Source organism: Schistocerca piceifrons, chromosome 5, assembly GCF_021461385.2.
Source record: "Schistocerca piceifrons isolate TAMUIC-IGC-003096 chromosome 5, iqSchPice1.1, whole genome shotgun sequence".
Taxonomy (NCBI): domain Eukaryota; kingdom Metazoa; phylum Arthropoda; class Insecta; order Orthoptera; family Acrididae; genus Schistocerca; species Schistocerca piceifrons.
The window spans coordinates 226,030,493-226,049,389 of NC_060142.1; the positions used below are offsets into that span (position 1 = coordinate 226,030,493).

Genomic DNA, 18,897 nt, shown 5'->3' on the forward strand with positions numbered 1-18,897 from the left:
TCACCCCTTTGACGTGGAACTTGTAAGCAAGTATTTTGTTAACTAGCTTTCGGCACCAAAATCTGCTGTACATTTTCAAGGTACGACACAGAGCGTTTACATATGGCGTTTCTTGTTAAAAAATTGAAGTTCGATGAAATGTGATTATTTCAGTCCTGTTTTGCATTTAACTCGTTATTCTTTCAAGTACTTCTGAGTACTCTAGCTCGAAGAAGTTACTCTTCTCACGTAAAATCGCGCTGGATTATGGAAGTTCATGCTGCAGCCTCGCTGCTAGCTCGTGATGAAACGAACACACTAAGTGATGGCGTATTTAAGTTGCAACAGGGCTGCATTCTTCGACGCGCTTCGGTCGGACACGAACGACGTGTCCACATGGGCATAACATGCAGGCACAGTGAAGCTGCTGTCCAGCAAGATTTGATACACGTAGTACATGGGGTAACGTATATCACAGCGATTAACAAAGAAACTAAAGACTTTCAGTGCTTTAGTGTGTGGCAGGCTGCCATTCGACCTAGAATAACAGCAAAATACCTTGTACATAAGTAAGCCTTTTATCGGATTCATTCCCATGGTGAAGTGAAATACTGACTTGCATAGCCTAGCAGGCGCTATTTGCACAGGTAAGTGACATTGAGGATTTGACTTGGGCCTTACTGCTGTGATGATAGCCACATAGTAACAGAAATATACCCATATCTGCAGTAAACTGATTATTAAGGGGCTGATTGCTGTACATTTCTCAGTTTTGTGCGTAAGGCCTAATTCCGGCCGTTTTATATACAGGAGCAATGCAGCTGATAACTACTGATACATCACAGGTTGGATTACACGAGGATTCAGTTTTGATGAACAGATTATAGGTATCTATAGTCACAATGAAGCAATGACAACATCGAAAGGGAAGGTTCAAAATCACCCCACTCAGAAAACTAAATATAAAAATTAGATCAATAACATTATACTTGAAATTTTAAACCCAAAGCCACCTGGGGATTAAGAGAAGCTCTGAGCAAACCTAGTCCACCCACAGAAATAAATATAAAAATTACGAAATAAATATTTTAATCATATAAAAATTTGTTAAATAATCAATAATTTTAATATCCATAAGGCACCATGTCATAATTTTATAGAACTACTCTTTGATCACACTGAAATGAGAAATCTTTCTAAGCATGTTTGTTGGCTAGATTTCTTGTATAAACATCTCTAGTCATCGGACTGTATTCTAACTGTATCTTTTCCTTCACTTCTCTCTTGATTAATCTTACCATCGATCTGATATTCAGCTTTATAATACTCATATAAGTTAATGTGAATCCCTTTACTTTCATCTCTGTTCATTTATCATTTTTCTCATGATAACAACATTTTAGGGCAGTTGAAGACCAATCTGTAAACCAGTTATTACTTAATTCATCAGTCTATTTGCCTAACATAAACCTGTTTCCACAGTATTTTTATCATTATCAGTATATGCTATTCGTTCTGTATCAAAATACATAAGAGACACTCATAGTTTGTCTAACATATTATACAATCTAAGCCATACATGTGATGAAGTGAATGCAGCTTTCAAAACATTTGTAGCCATGTTATTTTCCAATTAATAATCCTTGAAACTCAACTTCATGTCAACCATATTGTTGTAAAATCTGATATCTATATTATCTAATCGATCATCCAACAGTATCTCATAAAATCGCTGTCAGTTTGTTACATATGTTGTTTGACTCATATTTTCTCCTTGCCCAAATATCCCCCTTAATGAATTAAGACATATTTTACCAGAAGCTCGTTTCCTACATTTTCCATTATCCAATCAGGACCTAACGGAATGTCTCATTTCTCTTTAAATGTTGTGATATACTCATCAGTTTCAAAATCATGTGGACTGGTGTCTAATTTTTATTTTCACAAAGTCTTTCACATGAATTTTAAACCCATGTTGCTTTTATTTCTAAAACCCCATACTTCATATACATCTGAAATTTTACATCTTGTTTCTACGGATTTCTTCACTTTCTCACTCACCCAAGTGCCATTAAACTTCTTTTATCGTCAGTGTGATTGCATTTATCTCTATTTTTATGAGCACATTTGCCACACAAAGGAAGCAACAGTTTTTCATTTACTGTTACCTTTAAAACGGGATTTTACAATCTTTTAGGTGCCACTGCCTTCATATGTAATTAAACCATGCCAAATTTTAGAATAATGTCTTGATCTATATATCTATAAAACTTCTTTTCCCTGATTTTGTGGCAATTTATGAGCCGTTGACTCAACTCAGAAGATGTTGCCCATATATCGCAAAGAAATGTCAAGAAGGAGGAGTTTTACAGATAGACCATGGCCTCTCAGCCTGGAAGTTTTAAGTAATGACTGATCTCCTATAACACTAATTTAGTTCCTGTGTAGACAATATATGGTTTTATTGTATTTTCAACACAGTACTTTAAAATGAATTCTGAATCATATCCTTTAGCCAAGTGAGCTATGAATGTATCATATTTATTGTTTTTTTCTCTGATATTATTCACCTACAGAATTAATCATTTGCCTTAAATTTATAAGCTGTATCTCCTTCAAAATTGTGAACTATTATGAGATTCTATCTGTGTATAACAGTTTCTTCTTGAGTTCCATAAATGTCTCGTTTTGTATAGGTACAATTCACTCTCTTAGGGAACACATCTTAATAATACTCCAACTGTTTACCAGAAACTATTTTACCATGTTCCCAGCATTGGAGTATATAATAATCCTGCAATTCTCCACTAAGATAAGAACCATCTGAATTACAATTTAGACACCCTAGGACTATAAAATCCTCAATGAATTTTTTTTTCACAAATACCACCCCTTTGCAATACAGATTGCATCTAACACTAATTATTTTACTTGATTGCAGTTTCTGCAAAGGTAAAGGCCACATTTATCATCTTTGGATTTCAAAACCATCTTTTTACATCCTCTAGATTTATAATCTGAATCACAAATTTTTTGGTGATTTTCAAGCATTCTTCATTATAACAGAATCTGTTGCAGTTTTCTTAGTATACCTTTCTTCTGCACTTTCATGTTCTAGAGAATTGCATACACAGATTTTTTTTCAATTTGCAAATATATTTATATTTGCTGTTACATTATTTGTCTCAATTATCACAGAAATATTATGATCCCAAGAAAGCCTTCAAACTGTTAATAGCATAGAAATAGTTTTGATTTTTATACAGACAAATCCCTATTTCTTTCACAAGGCGACAATACGGAACTGAATTGAAATTCTCAAACCATACAAAATTTATTTGAATATCCTACAAATCCTTAATATTTTACTGTCATTCAAAGTAAAATTGTCTTTATTGTATTGTCCTAACTGATGATGTAATATGTCAGTTATCACTTTTTGTAATTTGTACTTATCACTTCCTGTAATTTTCTTAATGTCGTTGCTAGTTATTTCTCTACCCAAAATATTATTTGTATGGTATATTAATGCCACTATTACTGCACTAGGACAGCACAGATGATTATTTTTATGTATTAATTTTTGTGACACATCTCTCAGCCCCTTTGTCTTTAGCCTGTACCACTTCTGCCTATATTAACTGTTATCATCTGAATATTAAATGAGCACACTGCTGCATCAATAGTCTCATCAGATGTTAATATATCTCTGATTTTATAGCATAAAACTTAAACAGCTTCTCAAGTCTTACTGGATGCCTTATAGCCTGTAGAAATTGCACAAAACACTTTTGGATTTTTGTTGACTATATTCAACTTATCACCTTTTGTAAGATTCCTTTTTTTTGTGGCTTCAACCATAGAGTTGAGTGCTTTCGTTATATAATTGGTTTTCTCACTAACGGTATTGGGTTTAGCAATATTAGCATCATCATTAAGGACAATTTTACTGTCAACAGACAAAGCTTGTAATGTTTCATTAAATCTCGATCTTATATCAATAAACACAAATAAATGCTTTACAGATGGCTCAATCTCTTCTGCTTTCTCAAATAGTTTGCTACTGAATGGATAAATTTGATCTAGTCTCACTACTTTTCCTTCTCTAGGTGTTTGAACTCTGATTTCTTTAATGTACTGTATCCTCTAATACCAAGACTTTTCGCTCTAGCTTTCAGTTCCCTTACTTTCAAATTAGCAAGGATATCAATTATGTGAAATAATTAAATTAAATGATCTTTTCTGTGTCTGCAATATACTCATAAATTATTCCTTCTGCAACTATCATGAAGTTGGGCGATCGTAAACTTTCAAGGAAGCTTCTGTTCATCTAGATCAAAAAACATAAAGTTGGCAAAAAACGAGATGTAAAAAATTAGAGAAATCATAATTAATTAAATTTTACCTCCAAGGAAATTTATAGGTTTGACTGACTGTAAATGTCTTTTGAGATCACTTACAATTATTTCTTTTCCAAACTTGCACACCACTTTTCTTTTATTCTTATCTTCTAGCTGACAAATGTTGCATTTACTTGAGAGCTTGACCCTAGAGGTACAATTTAAGTAATAACAGTTAAACTCGTTCATTTCTAGACAACCAATACTTTTTTGCACCCATTTTGTTCATCACTTTTCAATTGTTTAGAATGTTCATCACTTGGAATTTCTTTTAAGTGTTTTATGTAATAAGGTATAGAAATGTATTTTCCATATACTCACATCATTTGTTCAACTTTGTACAGTTTTTTTATATATTTACTAAGAGAACTATTATATGAATTCTTATATTTATTATTTGTATATTTATGTGAGTGAAAGTCATCAACTGACTTCTCTACTTCATAACTGTTACACTTCTTGACTTCCATTTATTAAGTTTTCGTAAGTGAAACAAAAATTATCTTTTATTTAATGAATCCGCTATCATGTTGCTGTGGCAACATGAATTTTATATGCCTATTGTTGAACAGATAAAAGATTCACACTCCTATTATTTTTTACTGTCACTAGCAGTTCTACTATGTATCATATATTTCATTTATGAGTTTGCAGTATTATACACATTTCACGAAAAAACATTGTGATACCATCTGAGGGAAATTAATGAAACCTGACTAAATATTTTTGTCTACTACATTATTATCCTATAGAAATGGAATCAATTCCAGTGACAGCTGAAGCAGTTTCAAGTACATCTAATGATGTTTGAAATTCAGTGAATATATTTGAATTTGTTGAGAAGAATAATTGTCAATTCAATTTAGGTGCCTGGTTTAAAGATATTTGGATCCTTCATTTGAGGAGATAAATTTATCAGTTATAAATGATATTTTAACTTTTCTGTAGGGATTTTGAGACCAGAAAATTTCCTTCCCCCCCTGAAAATTAACACAATCCAAATGATATTATGTTCAATATCTTAATGATAATGAAATACCATATTAAGAAATAAAATACAACAGTGCATTAGCATTACAATATGAGTATATTGAAAATGAAATTAAAAAATTAGTACCAAGTAATCTTGTTCAAATTAAATGGACTTTATTAACTGTTGAAAATTTTAAAAATTCGGTAATGATATTGAATACAAAAAATTTAAACAAGTAAGAAAATATGACATTAATTTAGAAAAAATATTGCTTGTTTATCTGAAGTATACAGTAACTGTTGGAAAAGATAAAACCACAATAAATTATTGAACAATAAGCCATAGAAATACAAGCAAAAAACCAATAATTTTTATAACTAAGAAATACAGTTTTTGATATAATAGAGATGAATTAAGAACTCATCATTTGCATTGTCACATCTAAGCAATATGCCAAGAAAAATTATTTTAAATTTGGTGGTGAATTGTCCAAAAATCATCTTTTAGGAAGTGCATCCTCTTATAATAGTGGAAGACCTAAAGAAGATTATTTTACCTCAGAAAATTTGGATATATAGATCATAAATTGGTAGAATTATGCCTAATACTTATTTTGGTGTACACAGAGTTGATGAAAGAAATGTGAAAAGAAAAAAATTATGACAAAATTCTGAATGTGCCCTCTACAGAATTTCAATTTACGTGATATATATTTATTGCAGAATTTGAATGAATCAAAGATCTTGTTAACAACAAGCTTGCAAACAATGGTAACCAAGTGTTTATGATTATTGATGAAAAAATAATCCATGGATTTGTGAGAATCAAATGCTGATCTTTAGGGATGTGCTTGTCTTCAGGATTCTATTAAACTCATTGTTAAAGAAAAGAATTGTAAAAATATGAAAATTTCAGTAGCATTACGAACATGCTAGCAAAGTATATACAAAATTCAACTAACACTATCAGTGAACCAGGTCTGTATTCTTTAGTTACAAGACCCAAAAAGCGTTTGGCATAATATTTTCAAGATTAGGTTTATGAAGAAGTTTTGCCAACAGCTAGAAAATGTTGTGAATACAAAAATTAAGAAAAAATAACTGCCTTGGAAAATTTAAATATAGTGAAAGATGGTAGCGTAGAAAGTAATTTGTGATGCAGTTTGAATAATAAACTAATGGAACAAAGAAATAAATACACTATCTCCTCATGTTTCTCTTAAATTAAGAGACAAAATTTTAAGATAAACTGCTGTTATTGTAAGGTTACAGAACTGTCATTCTGAATATTACGTTTTTCAGACACAATTAAAAAATGCACAAAAACTGATATCAGAAATAGACATCTTAGTTATGAAGAACTTTTAAGAATTAATTACATACCAAATTCAGTAAGATTATATCATTGAATGAAAGGAACTTTAAGTGTTATTTATCATCGAAATTTTTTCAATACTTTGGATAATTATTCACAATAAGAATTGATTGGCGATATAATGGATCTTCTTCACCAGTTTTAAGCCCCATCTATATATCTACCTCACAAAAATGCAACTTATGTGATTGTAAAGAAAGTCAGCCGTCAGAAAATCGTCCACTGGGAAAAAAGACCATAATCTTTACTGGATAAATAAAAAACTAGCTATAATAATTTGCAATAAATAGCAGCACTTCCAAGCACATCTAAAGCTGAATGATCTACGATAAATGTATTTGAAGTTACTCAGAATAACAACATGATTGATTATAATAATGAGTTACTGTGTTAACTGATCAAGGGAATAATCCTCGGATTACAGCTAAGGAAGTTGCAGATATTTTAGAATACAAGAATTATCAAGAAGCAATTCGTGATCATACAAGAGGAAAAAATCGTAATACTAGGGGTGAACGACTTTCTCACCTCTTCAGTCACAGTATTTATTTATCAATGAATCTGGTTTATCTTCGTTAATTATGAAATAAAAAAATGAGATTATCAGAAGATTTTCAAAGTTGGGTGACAGAAGTAGTTTTACCTTCAATTATAGAATATGGTGAATGCAAACTACAATAAACAACTGACAATTTAGAAGAACAATTTGAAGATTTACAAAGTGATAAACAAATGGCTATTGGTGTTCTGAAGTAAAGAAGTGAAGACATTCAACACTTATGAAAACGAATGAATCCCAAATACGAAATAAATTAGAGAAATGCAACCACATGTAGTTACACCAACTCAAGGTAGTAATTCTAGTCATATGTTTGTAGTTTTAAACTTATTTGATGATGAATGTGAATATACATATTATGTGAATAGAACACATTGAAGAAATCTGTAAAAACAATTATATGGCTTTATGGATAGACATTTCAACTGCGAAGATATGTTGTAACTTTAATGCAATACTGACTCATAAATTTATACCAAAGAAAGAAAATTTGACGATTTGTGTTGACACAATGATTTTAATATTTTCAATGACTGTACACAAGAATAATTGATATAGTATACAATGATGTAATAAATTTTCATCAGGCTGATTTAAAATAATTTTAACTTTGGCAGTCTATTTCTTAAATCATTCATAAGCAATACAAGTTTAATCTTGATTAAGACTATGCAAATAGTTCACACTTTGTTCAGGTAATTAATTTACGAATGTAGTGGTCTCTTGATTTGGATAACATACTGCTAGAAAGAACGAAAGTGCATTTTTTTTATTTGTGCTGTTTGGTCGATTTATATAGAAGAAATTTTATTGATATAAATATTTTTTCCTGCTAGATCTAGATCTAACTTCTATAAAATACTAAAAATTACATACAATTGAAGTGTATACAGCAGAAACACTTACATCCACACAAATAACTTATTCACAAATTGGTCTAACTTTGATCAAATTACGTTACTTTTATTTACCCAAATATTCTGTGAATTATCGAATCCTTACAGTTTAACATAAACTCTATCTCCTTCCTTCCTCAAACTTTTTTCAAAAACATATCCATCTGGATCCTTTGTTTTCTGTAGTTATTGTCCATAGAAATGTCCTTTGATGTCTTTCAGTTTGTATGTGATTGGATTAGAATGAATAACATCTTTAGTTTCGAAAATTTGTCTTCACCAATTGGCCGTATATCCATTTTCAGAAAGTCTTTCAAGTTTACTGATTCTGATATTATCTCCTTTTTATAATTTATTTTTATCTTTATCGACAACTGGAGTTGGTTTATAATTTTTGCATTAACAACTGTTGGATTGATTTTTATTGTTGAATGTTTTCTATTGTTGTATTCATCAACTTTTTTTCAAGCTAAATAAACGCATTTATAATCACTTTCAAGATCAAATGTCTTCCAAAACTTTTTGTTAAGTGTGCTCTTACATCTTGCAACAGCAAATGATTTAATTCCTTAAAATCTCTTTTTTAGAATTCCTTACTATGATCTGTTTGTAAATTTTTTGGTCAAATGTTTTTAAATGTTTTTTATCTTTTCACTTCAGAAGCCGAAGGAAATTTTGAAAAAACCTATAACCGTCAATAAATTTGAATATCCTATATTTATTTTAGAAATTAGTTTTAATTTTCCGGACTCCATTTCAATTAAATCAGCTTGCCATAAATCTTCTACACGAAGTGATACAACATTTGTTCCTTTATAGTTATTTCTCATTGGATTATGGAATTTAATAATAATTTCTTCATGAAAGTTAAGGTTGAGAGTTTCACTCTCCACTTTGCCTAAGAAATATTTTTACGTATTTACTTTTCTTTCACATACGGTACAAAGACTTTCAAACATTCCATTATTAGCGATGATTCTTTGAGGATTATGTATTTCAGTAAATTTTTTACACTTCATACCATAGATGTGATCATGATTACACATTTATATAAAGTAAAAAGTTATTACATTTTTAATTTTAATCCAAACACTTCTGTACATCTAGAGCAGAGCCTTAACAATTTTCGAATTTCATAAATTTACTTTCTAGTAAAATATTTTGTTAATAAATCATGTAATTCTTATTTACTTAATATATAGTCCTTTTTATAACTATCATATTCTTCAATTGGTGGAATATTTTTATATTCTTCTAATTACTATTGTTTGTCAGGAACCATTTGTTTTTCAAGTTTTCTGTTCCCTTCAACTGCTTTTAACACAATACACACAGTCCTTCAGTTCCCTTTTTTGACTTGTTCACTAGCATCGATGGGAGGTTCATCTCCTTTTTAATTTTTTTGTATTCTCTTGTTGGCTGTTTGTTCCATTTTTAACTCATCTTCTAAATGTTCTTCTGCCCTTGTATTTCATCTAGCTTTTTTTTAACAACTTCTGGGTTGTGTTCTGCAAACATTTATTAGACATTTACAAACATTTTTTAGCGTTATGAAATTCTATATTTTATTTCTAAACTTACTTTCATTCGGTTTTCTTGTCATGTATATTATAAAAATTCCTAATTGGTCATTCCAACATTTATTACCCATTTCCCTAAAATTATCAAATTTTAAGTCACCACTAACAAACCCATGAGAAGCATAGTTCAAATTACTATAATCTTGAATGAAAAAATTAAAAAAATTATCTCTGGCTAATTGTTTTGGAATTTTGAACATGTTTGAGCTAAATGATGACCATCTGTCCCTTTATGTGTACTTATAGTAAAATATTACCCATTTTTAAAACTTCTTGATGTTTCAATTGACCCAAGCTTTTAGAATAAATGTACTACTGATTAATTATTTCCAGTTTAACCATCCTGAAGCTATAATATAATTATCAATCATTAATCTTGTTTTTCATAACCACTTGGTACTATGACTGCATATTGAATAGAATTTGGTAAATACTTACCATGTTTGTTTTTGGATTTCTTTTCTGTACTTCTTATTTTTGGTTCCCAAGAATGTTCTATTTATTTAATAACATTTTTAATAGTAAATAAGGAGATTATTTCAGTTATATGACAAGTCATCTGTTCTTAAGAAAATATTGAGTGTACCTATACGAGACAGCTTTAGTAATGTGGCAGTGGTAGGCTTTTTTTTCCAACTTTTTGAACTCTGAATATGACATCGCAATCTAAATCAAATAAGTAATGAAAATTAAAAGTATTACTCATGAAGTTCTTAAAATTACTCCATTCAGATTAAGTAACACACATTTTAATCTACCTGGTGGACTGTAAGTAAAGCATACTGAACATTTTCATAGGGAAAGTAATATTTCTTCTTCATTTAAACCTTATGCAGAATTGATGGACCAATAATTCATGAACCACATTGTCCTGCATGGATTCCAATTTCTGAACCTGTCAATGTTTAGAAATTACTGTAACTGATGAAATGTTAATTTGATTGAGTTTGATGTTGCTCATGCAACAGAAACTTAAGAAATGTCTTAATAATATTTAATTGTTATTAAATCATAAACAAAATCGGGAGTTATCTGCTTTACTAATTTTCAGTAATGAGAGACTGAAACTAATCTAAAGATCACTAACAAAGACATAGAATTATCAGTTTTATTCATTCTCAGTGAATGAAAAGACTAAAAATAATCAAAACTCCACAACAAAAACACAGACTTTAATATTTTACATTGTTGATTGGCTTCATCCTAATCATGAACTTAAGTGTTATTCAATGTTATTGTACAGATTTCCCTTCATATGATGGAAAATCCAATAAAAATTAACTGTATACTATGTGACAAAGGTATTCAAGGTCATCACTATAAAGAATGGAAACAATATTTAGCTAAAATGGAACATCCATTCCTTTATTCATCTTTCCTTATGAGATTGACTTTGACCATAGCTTGTGAGTTAACCATAGAAGGTCTTATCCTTAATAATGGTTAGATAAAAAGTAAGAAAAATTAAGCACTTTTTCAACTAGATTTGTTTGTGGGTTTTTCAGAGATTACAGAGAAGTAATGTGGGAAAGAGATTTAGCATAAAATTTTACTTTGAGTTCAAGTGCTGAAGAAGTTATTCTTAGACAGGCTGATAAAAATGATGTGAAACTTAAATAAAAGAAGGCAAAATTGTAATAGAATGTATGAAACTTCGTGTTCCTGTTGTAAAATATGAAACAGAATAATCTCTAGATCTATAAGAAGAAAGACTAAAAAGTTCAAAACCTCCAGTTTCTTGCTTTGAGTCACAATCAGTTGAAATAGCCACATTAGAAGGAAAATGAAATTTGAACTAGATATTACCGATTATTATTATTCTTCAGAATTTGATGTGCCTTATTTAATTTTTGTTCTCTTTTAAACTAGTTGAAAAAATAATCAGAAAATAGGTTCTTCTTTATTCAGTCGTGTTAAGTTACAGAATATCGATATAAAGGATGGGCAAAACGAAATTTTTCCTCAAGAATTGTGGAATTTAGATCAAACAAATAATTATCTGAAAACATTTGATGCTTTCCCTGATTTTAAAGGACTCACTCATTTGAATGATAATGTCAATGTCAAGCCCTTTGTATAGAAAATTATTCAGTCTACATCAAAAACATGTCTAGGATGAATGTCTTAGTCTCACAGAAAACTACAATGGAATTAGTTGTAACTTTTAATAATAAAATTCCAATAGGTAGAATTGCCTACATAGTCATGTATGGGAAGAAAAATTTAACATATGAATCTCAGTATAGAATTATGAGTGCTAATTTTTAGTATTATAATTTTTTATTCTATATAATTGGCTACTCCACTGAAAAAGCTTAATAATGATAACAGTTCTAATTTGTTTAGTAAAATTAGTGAGCTAGAAGTAACGAAATGTGTTTCATTACTTGCTGTGAAATTGAAAAACTAAATATGGGGAGAAAATTAGTACGGGGCTTTTCAATAAATTTAAAATCATTTTGCTAAACAGGTTCAATAAAATAACAAGTACCTAAGACTTTAAATTTTTTGTACATGGGAATATTAAGCTAAAATATTAAGCAATGAAAAGAACTAAAAGTAATGATACAGAAGTTCACGATCTGAAGCTCATAATGTGAGTAAATCTTTATTATTATACTTTTTATATTTATTTTTGTACGAAGTTTGGGTTTGCTCATTACATTATCTCCTGGTGTGCTTAGTTTCTTAATCCCAACGTTTCTAATATAATTTTATTTATTTGATTTTCAGATTTATTTTTACGAGTGGGGGTGGGTTTGATCTCTTAGTTAGTGCGCTCAATCTGCCCAATACTACTAGAGCATATTTGGAAAAGGCAAAATCACCATCAGTTTGTAGAAAGGCTAAGTAACTTTCATATCCCCTCCACCGTCCTTCCTTCCATCCTTCCTTGCTTGCTCGGTTGCTCGCTCCACCGTAGGAACACGTTCCTGGTCTCAATTAGCAGAAATCATCAAAAATGGGAAGCTTTCGATTAAATAGGACGATTGCTTCAGCACTTTCTGATCAATCTTTGAGATTGTACAGTACAGTAGCAAGGTAGCAGTAACAACTCCAGCATTGGGACTGAGAGAGCTTTGTTGCCCTCAGCTGTGTGAACCAAATGCATATTGTGATACACTTCTGTTCGGCCCTGGTTGTTATTTTATGTCACTAATTGGACGGAATAATACTGGACTGTGTCACAACAGATCTTGTTTACACTCACGGGCCGAGGCAAAGGATTCATTTCGTAGACAGATGACAAGAGTATGAGAGATACCTCTCGTCGTTAGTTCTTAATCCGTCTATACTGCTCGAGGCAACGGCCTTGCCGCAGTGGATACACCGGTTCCCGTGAGATCACCGAAGCTAAGCGCTGTCGGGCGTGGTCGGCACTTGGATGGGTGACCATCTAGGCCGCCATGCACTGTTGCCATTTTTCGGGGTGCACTTAGCCTCGTGATGCCAATTAAGGAGCTTCTCGGCCCAATAGTAGCGGCTTCGGTCAAGAATACCATCATAAACAGCGTGAGAGCGGTGTCCTGACCCCTCGCCCCTCCTATCCGCATCCTCCCATGAGGAAGACACGGCGGTCGGATGGTCCCGGTCGGCCACTCCTGGCCTGCAGACAGAGTGCTATATTGCTTTGTCTTTTTTTGTCATGCTAGCGCTCTTGTATAGGTCTTGTATTCTAAAACTGTGGTACCTGCATGTCTACACTACGACTATAAAAACCAGCGCGCTAAGGGGAAGTAAAAATTTACAGCAGAGCCATGTCACTGGTTACCCGATCTGTGGCGACTTGCCTGCATCGAAATGTATACGTTTTTGATGGAAAGTTCTGACGTATTACTTCGGGTTGACATATATATTGCCCGACCATGATGGGTCCGCGACGTGTCCTTTCCAACAACGGTATACAGATCACCAACAGTCCAATATGCACGGAAATCTAGTGCCTGTAATTGGCTGCTCACTACAGAGTGAAAGATACTAGTAGTTTGCGGCCACTAGTTCCTATGAAGACTGTACCGCTTCAGTGTCTCTTTGCTTCCGAAACGTAAGAGCACTGTTCGAAATGTGCACTCCCTTACACGATGCAACCAAAATTCGTGAGTATCCTACGTCATTGCCGTAACACCTCCTACTTCACAGCTTTATAAGGGGTAGCTGTAATTTAGGTGCCACTACTCACAGGTGACCAGTGTGGGCTGTAATTATAGTATGGTAGCCTAACTTGGTAGAGATACTAACGCGTTATTGTGGAATCGATTTACGCAGGAAAAAATATTAGTTTCAGTTCTGGCCACCAGGTTCAAATCTGCAGTTGTGAATGCAAGAAACACGTACAGAAATGCTTCCATGTGTAATAGATTAGGGACGGATCGTGGGCAGAATAGGGGAAGCTAATGAGAAAAGCATAATGCTGATATCATTGATAACCGTTGCTTACACAATTTGTTCAGTATGAGCACTGGAGACGTCGACGAGATGCTGCGTCCGGAAGTGACGTTATCAACAGCTGTCCGCAGCAGTTTCGGCGGAATATGAGGAACGTAATCGTATATACTAGCCTTCAGATGAGGTGGAGACCGGAAGTGTCCCTGGTAAACGTGTTCTTTTAGATATTCCAAGAGCCAAAAGTCGCATTTGTTCCGATAAGGTGATCTTACGTGTCACGCATATGAAGAATCTGAGGATGTAACACATTTGTGGGAGGTTGCATTAAGCACATCTGTGAATGGGCGAGCGACGTGAGTGTTGCCCCATCCTGCATGAAAACAGTGGTTTTCTCACAGTAGTACGCATCCAGAGCAGGAATCACATGCTGTACAAAGAGATCTCGACACGCACAGACGTCACGGTACATCCGACAGGCTTTTTGGATATATTGTCTTCAAAGAATAACAGTCTGAGAACGAGGGTTCTTGTGAATCCACATCACAGAGACACATATGGAAAATGCAGTTGCTTTTCGTGTGCAATACGCGGTGTGACTGCGCTCCAAATTTCACATTCCCGTGCATTCGCTACACTTTACAGTGCAAAATTTGCCTCGTTACTCCTTAGGATATTGCCCTGCCACATGTCATCAACTCCGACATGTGCTATATATCGAATAGAAATTGTTAGAACTCTACTGCAGATCATAAAGTTCGGTTGCTGCACAGTCCGAATCTTATATGGGTACGAGTTTAAAACAGACAAAACTTTCCATCTAAAATTCTTGGTGACACTGCAGGGGCAGTAGCACTACAACAGGCACGTGTTGCGTGGTCATTTACGCTACAGCTACCTAGTCAATGACTCCCAACGGTATGGGATGCCTTCATCAGCCAGACGCCACAAAAATCTCACACGTGTTTTGAATTTCATTATCATCTTCTGTAAACCATTTAACGACATCAGAGCTCTGCTTAGACCTTTCAGTAGGCGAAACTCTCTCAGCGCACCACTGTAATCGCTGCCGTTAAAATACACAAGTGTCCGAAATCAAAGCAAGAAACGAAAACTTTGGAAGATTCCGTTTATTTTGCCACAAAACAATATCGTCAGATGATAATAAAGTAGACACAACGAAAAGAATACAGAACATAATCAACTACAACATGCATAACGGTAGAAAAAAATGTTCTGCGTTTTTTTCAACTTAACGAAGTTGCGCACACATTCTGACAATAGGTTAATGTGCTCACTATGGTATGTGTACACCTCTGACACCATTACCGGCCTGAAAAAGGCGGGAAATGCTGTGAGTGATGTCATGAATCTCACGTTGAGGCAATAATGCCGAGTTTTCCTGCAGAGCTGCACGCAGGTCTTTAAGTGTTGTCGGTGGTTGCTGACGTGATGCAATTCGCCTTCCTAATGCATCCCAGTCATGCTCTGGTGTATTAAAATTGGGAGAACGAGCGGGCCACGCCATGCTTGCAGCATCTTCCATTTCCAAGGAAACATCAACCACCAATGGTCTATGCAGTCGACCATTATCGTCCATCAGTACGAAGTCTGGTCCCATAACACCTCGCAACAACCGCGCATGAGATCCCAAGATCTCTTCACCTGACCTGACAGCAATTAAATCTTGCTGACTGACTCGTGCAGTTACATGGTGAGGTGTTCGAGTGGTCAACATAATCCAGACCACACCTCTAAGGATCCTCCTCGATATAGGTCTATTTCCACAACGTTAGGGTCCCTAAATCGAGTTTCACGTTACCTTGGCGATGCGAAACCTTCGAAAATCACTACCAGACCAAATCGGCTCTTGTCTGTGAAAAGAACATTGACCCAACATTCGCCCTTCCAGGTGGCATGTTGACGACTCCACTCTGGACATTCCCTTCTGTGAAGACATGCCAGAGGTAAGCCAACAGCAAGTCTCCAACAATAAAGGCCACTGCGCTGAAGTCTTCTGTACACCGTCTGCCTAGATACAACATGCCCAGGGATGCTGTGAGGTCAGATGCCAGTTGCAGCGCAGTAATAAGGCGGTACGGTCGTGCTCTTACAGACATATAATGGTCCGCTCTTTCTTATGTCACACGTTGTCGGTCCTGTCCTGGTCTCCAGGATACAGTTTCGGTCTCTAAAACCTGTCGCTTCATCAGAGAAAAAAAAAACAGAATGGTTCACATTAATCAATTGGGCAACGTCAGTTTGCGACTCTCCTGATTCCAATCTTCCTATGGACCTCTAGAGGGAGAGCCTGTAGGCGTCTTTTCTGAGCCATACTGCACCGTCTGTGACTGTGTACACAGCGATAGTGTGTGTAAGAATACCCTGCAAACACTACCCCACTTTATATGTGCCCTGACGTCATTGATGGCACGATTTTCCGTTGACCGAAATGCCACCATCGTTGCGGTACATGATCGTAACGACATCTCTTGACTGTTTGTATGATTGTATCGTGAATTAGACACACGACGGGAAAACAGCGATTTGTTGCTTTAATTTTGGACACTAGTGCAATTTCAATAATAGCGCACGGTCTCTCTTCTCGACAGCCACACTGTTCAATCACATTATGTTTTGTCATATGACACCATGGATGGCATACCGTCATACGTACAGGGCACAGCGCCAGATTTGCCCCTGGGGGCCACAATCTAAACTGTATCTTTTTCAATGGAAATAGGTTCCTGATGAACGCTTTAGAACATCTACGTAATCGCATCTACAAGTTTCGTTAGCTGCAGTACAATAATTTCAGCCCACACTGGACCTCAGTGGGCACCAGAACTTTACGTCTGTGAGGATCTGATCTTTAATTATAACAATCTGGTATGTTATCTGATATCTAGGTGGGTAGAACGACAACTCTGTGATTTTGTGTGGAAATGTAAGAGAGTTACACTGGTTAAGGCGGATTTGATTACTACTTCATTACACAATTGTACATACCGCCTTATTTTCAAGATATTGTAACAAACTACTCATCATTCGCGCCTAATTCTCAGCTTTAATAAAGGAGTGTATAGTATCACTGCTAACGTCTCATTTTGTGCGCATGTACCTCAATGAGCCAAAACATTACGATCACTGGATTAGGCTCATGTTGGTTCATTTTTGGAAAGCAGTATCTGAGCGTTTTTGCGTGACAAAAACATTCGAAAAGTCGCTAGTAGGTTTCCGGAAATATATGGCACCAAAGGTCTTCGCAAAGATCACCCAATCAACCCATCAACGCATATAGCAGGCCAGTCGTTTGCGGACGTGGAACTGTCTCCCGATTGCGTACCAGAGGTATTCCATCAGATTCAGATCGCGTGAAGTCGTGGCCAACACACTGAAGTGACTTCACTATTATACTCCTAGAACAACTGCAGCATGATTCTTGTCTTGTAACACAAACCGTTATCCTGCTAGAAGACCACCATCAGCTTCCTGAATGCATTTACAGCATCATATTAAGCGAATATAGAATCACTGACTTCAACCAATTAAAGGATGAGTCTGTCTTTTGTTACATCGCTATACTCATATAAATTAAATCGTCAAAATGTAAACTGTGCTAGGCAGTGCAATTATCCATGTTGTATCATCAGATGATGTTGGCGTTAGGAACGGATTTACACCACAAAGTCAAACACATACGATACAACAATAGTGACAAATTGATGGCTTTCTTACGTGAAGTCGGTGATTTTATATTCACCTAATATGATACTGTAAATACTTTTAAGAAGCTGAGGATGGCTTGTAGACTAAAAGCGGTTGTAAATAATGAATTCTATCGGCTGCTAGAAACGGTAATGACAAAATTTTCCAAATACTTCAAATAGTGGTGACAGCACCTCCTGAGAACGTGATACTGTCCCCATCGGCTCTCGTACATGCCACGCCGCATCTTTTCAGTAGTCGTTGGCCAGAATGAGAGCATATTCAGACGCGAACATTGATTTGGTGCAACAAAAAATGTGATTCATTGTATCATATGGCACATTTCCATTGATATATAGTCAAGCTCTCGATGATCGCATATTCACTGCAATCCTAAGTGACACTGCTGTTGGGTCAATCAAGAAAATGTATGGGTCTTCTACAGCATATTCACAAATGTGCGCTGAACGGTTTGCACAGACAATCTTGCTGCATTAGAAGCAACACAAATAAAAAGTATACTAGTGTACTCATAAATAAAGGAGCTGCCCCGGTAGAACTGAGCAACAGAAAATATTTGCTATCAGAAAGTAACAAGAAAACATGATCAACAGGAAACAGATTCTCAATGGAAAGAACGCCAGCGATCTTCCTGATCTATTAGAGTAATATAACTCACTGAACGCACTTCTACGAAGGTACGAGTGAAAGCGCACTGTCTATTACGAAGTCGGAATCGGTCGCGGTCACAATCGGTGGGTGCACTGCTGTTATCCTGGTCGTGATGCGCTGTATTGGAGAATCGTTTATTTGGAATGTGACTCGGCGTGAAACTGCCAGATAGGTGCAGGTGTATGGATACCATTAAGTGGTAGCCGTTACGTGGATTCGCGGATGGAGAATAGTGCCGGCTGCGTCTGGTGATCATGGCGTCCTCGTTGCTACAGCCGATGTCGCAGGGAGTCTGACGGGACGGCAACCCGCAGGGCAATGCTGTGTGGCGTGTGTGCTGGGTCATCAGGCACCCGTTGTACACTCCTCTTCC

The 18,897-nt window shown here is 34.9% G+C and overlaps 1 pseudogene; it reads left to right on the plus strand.

Annotated features, from left to right (window-relative positions):
* The first annotated feature begins 13,064 nt into the window (after positions 1–13,064).
* Positions 13,065–13,182, plus strand: LOC124799580 (annotated as a pseudogene).
* Positions 13,183–18,897: the final 5,715 nt, after the last annotated feature.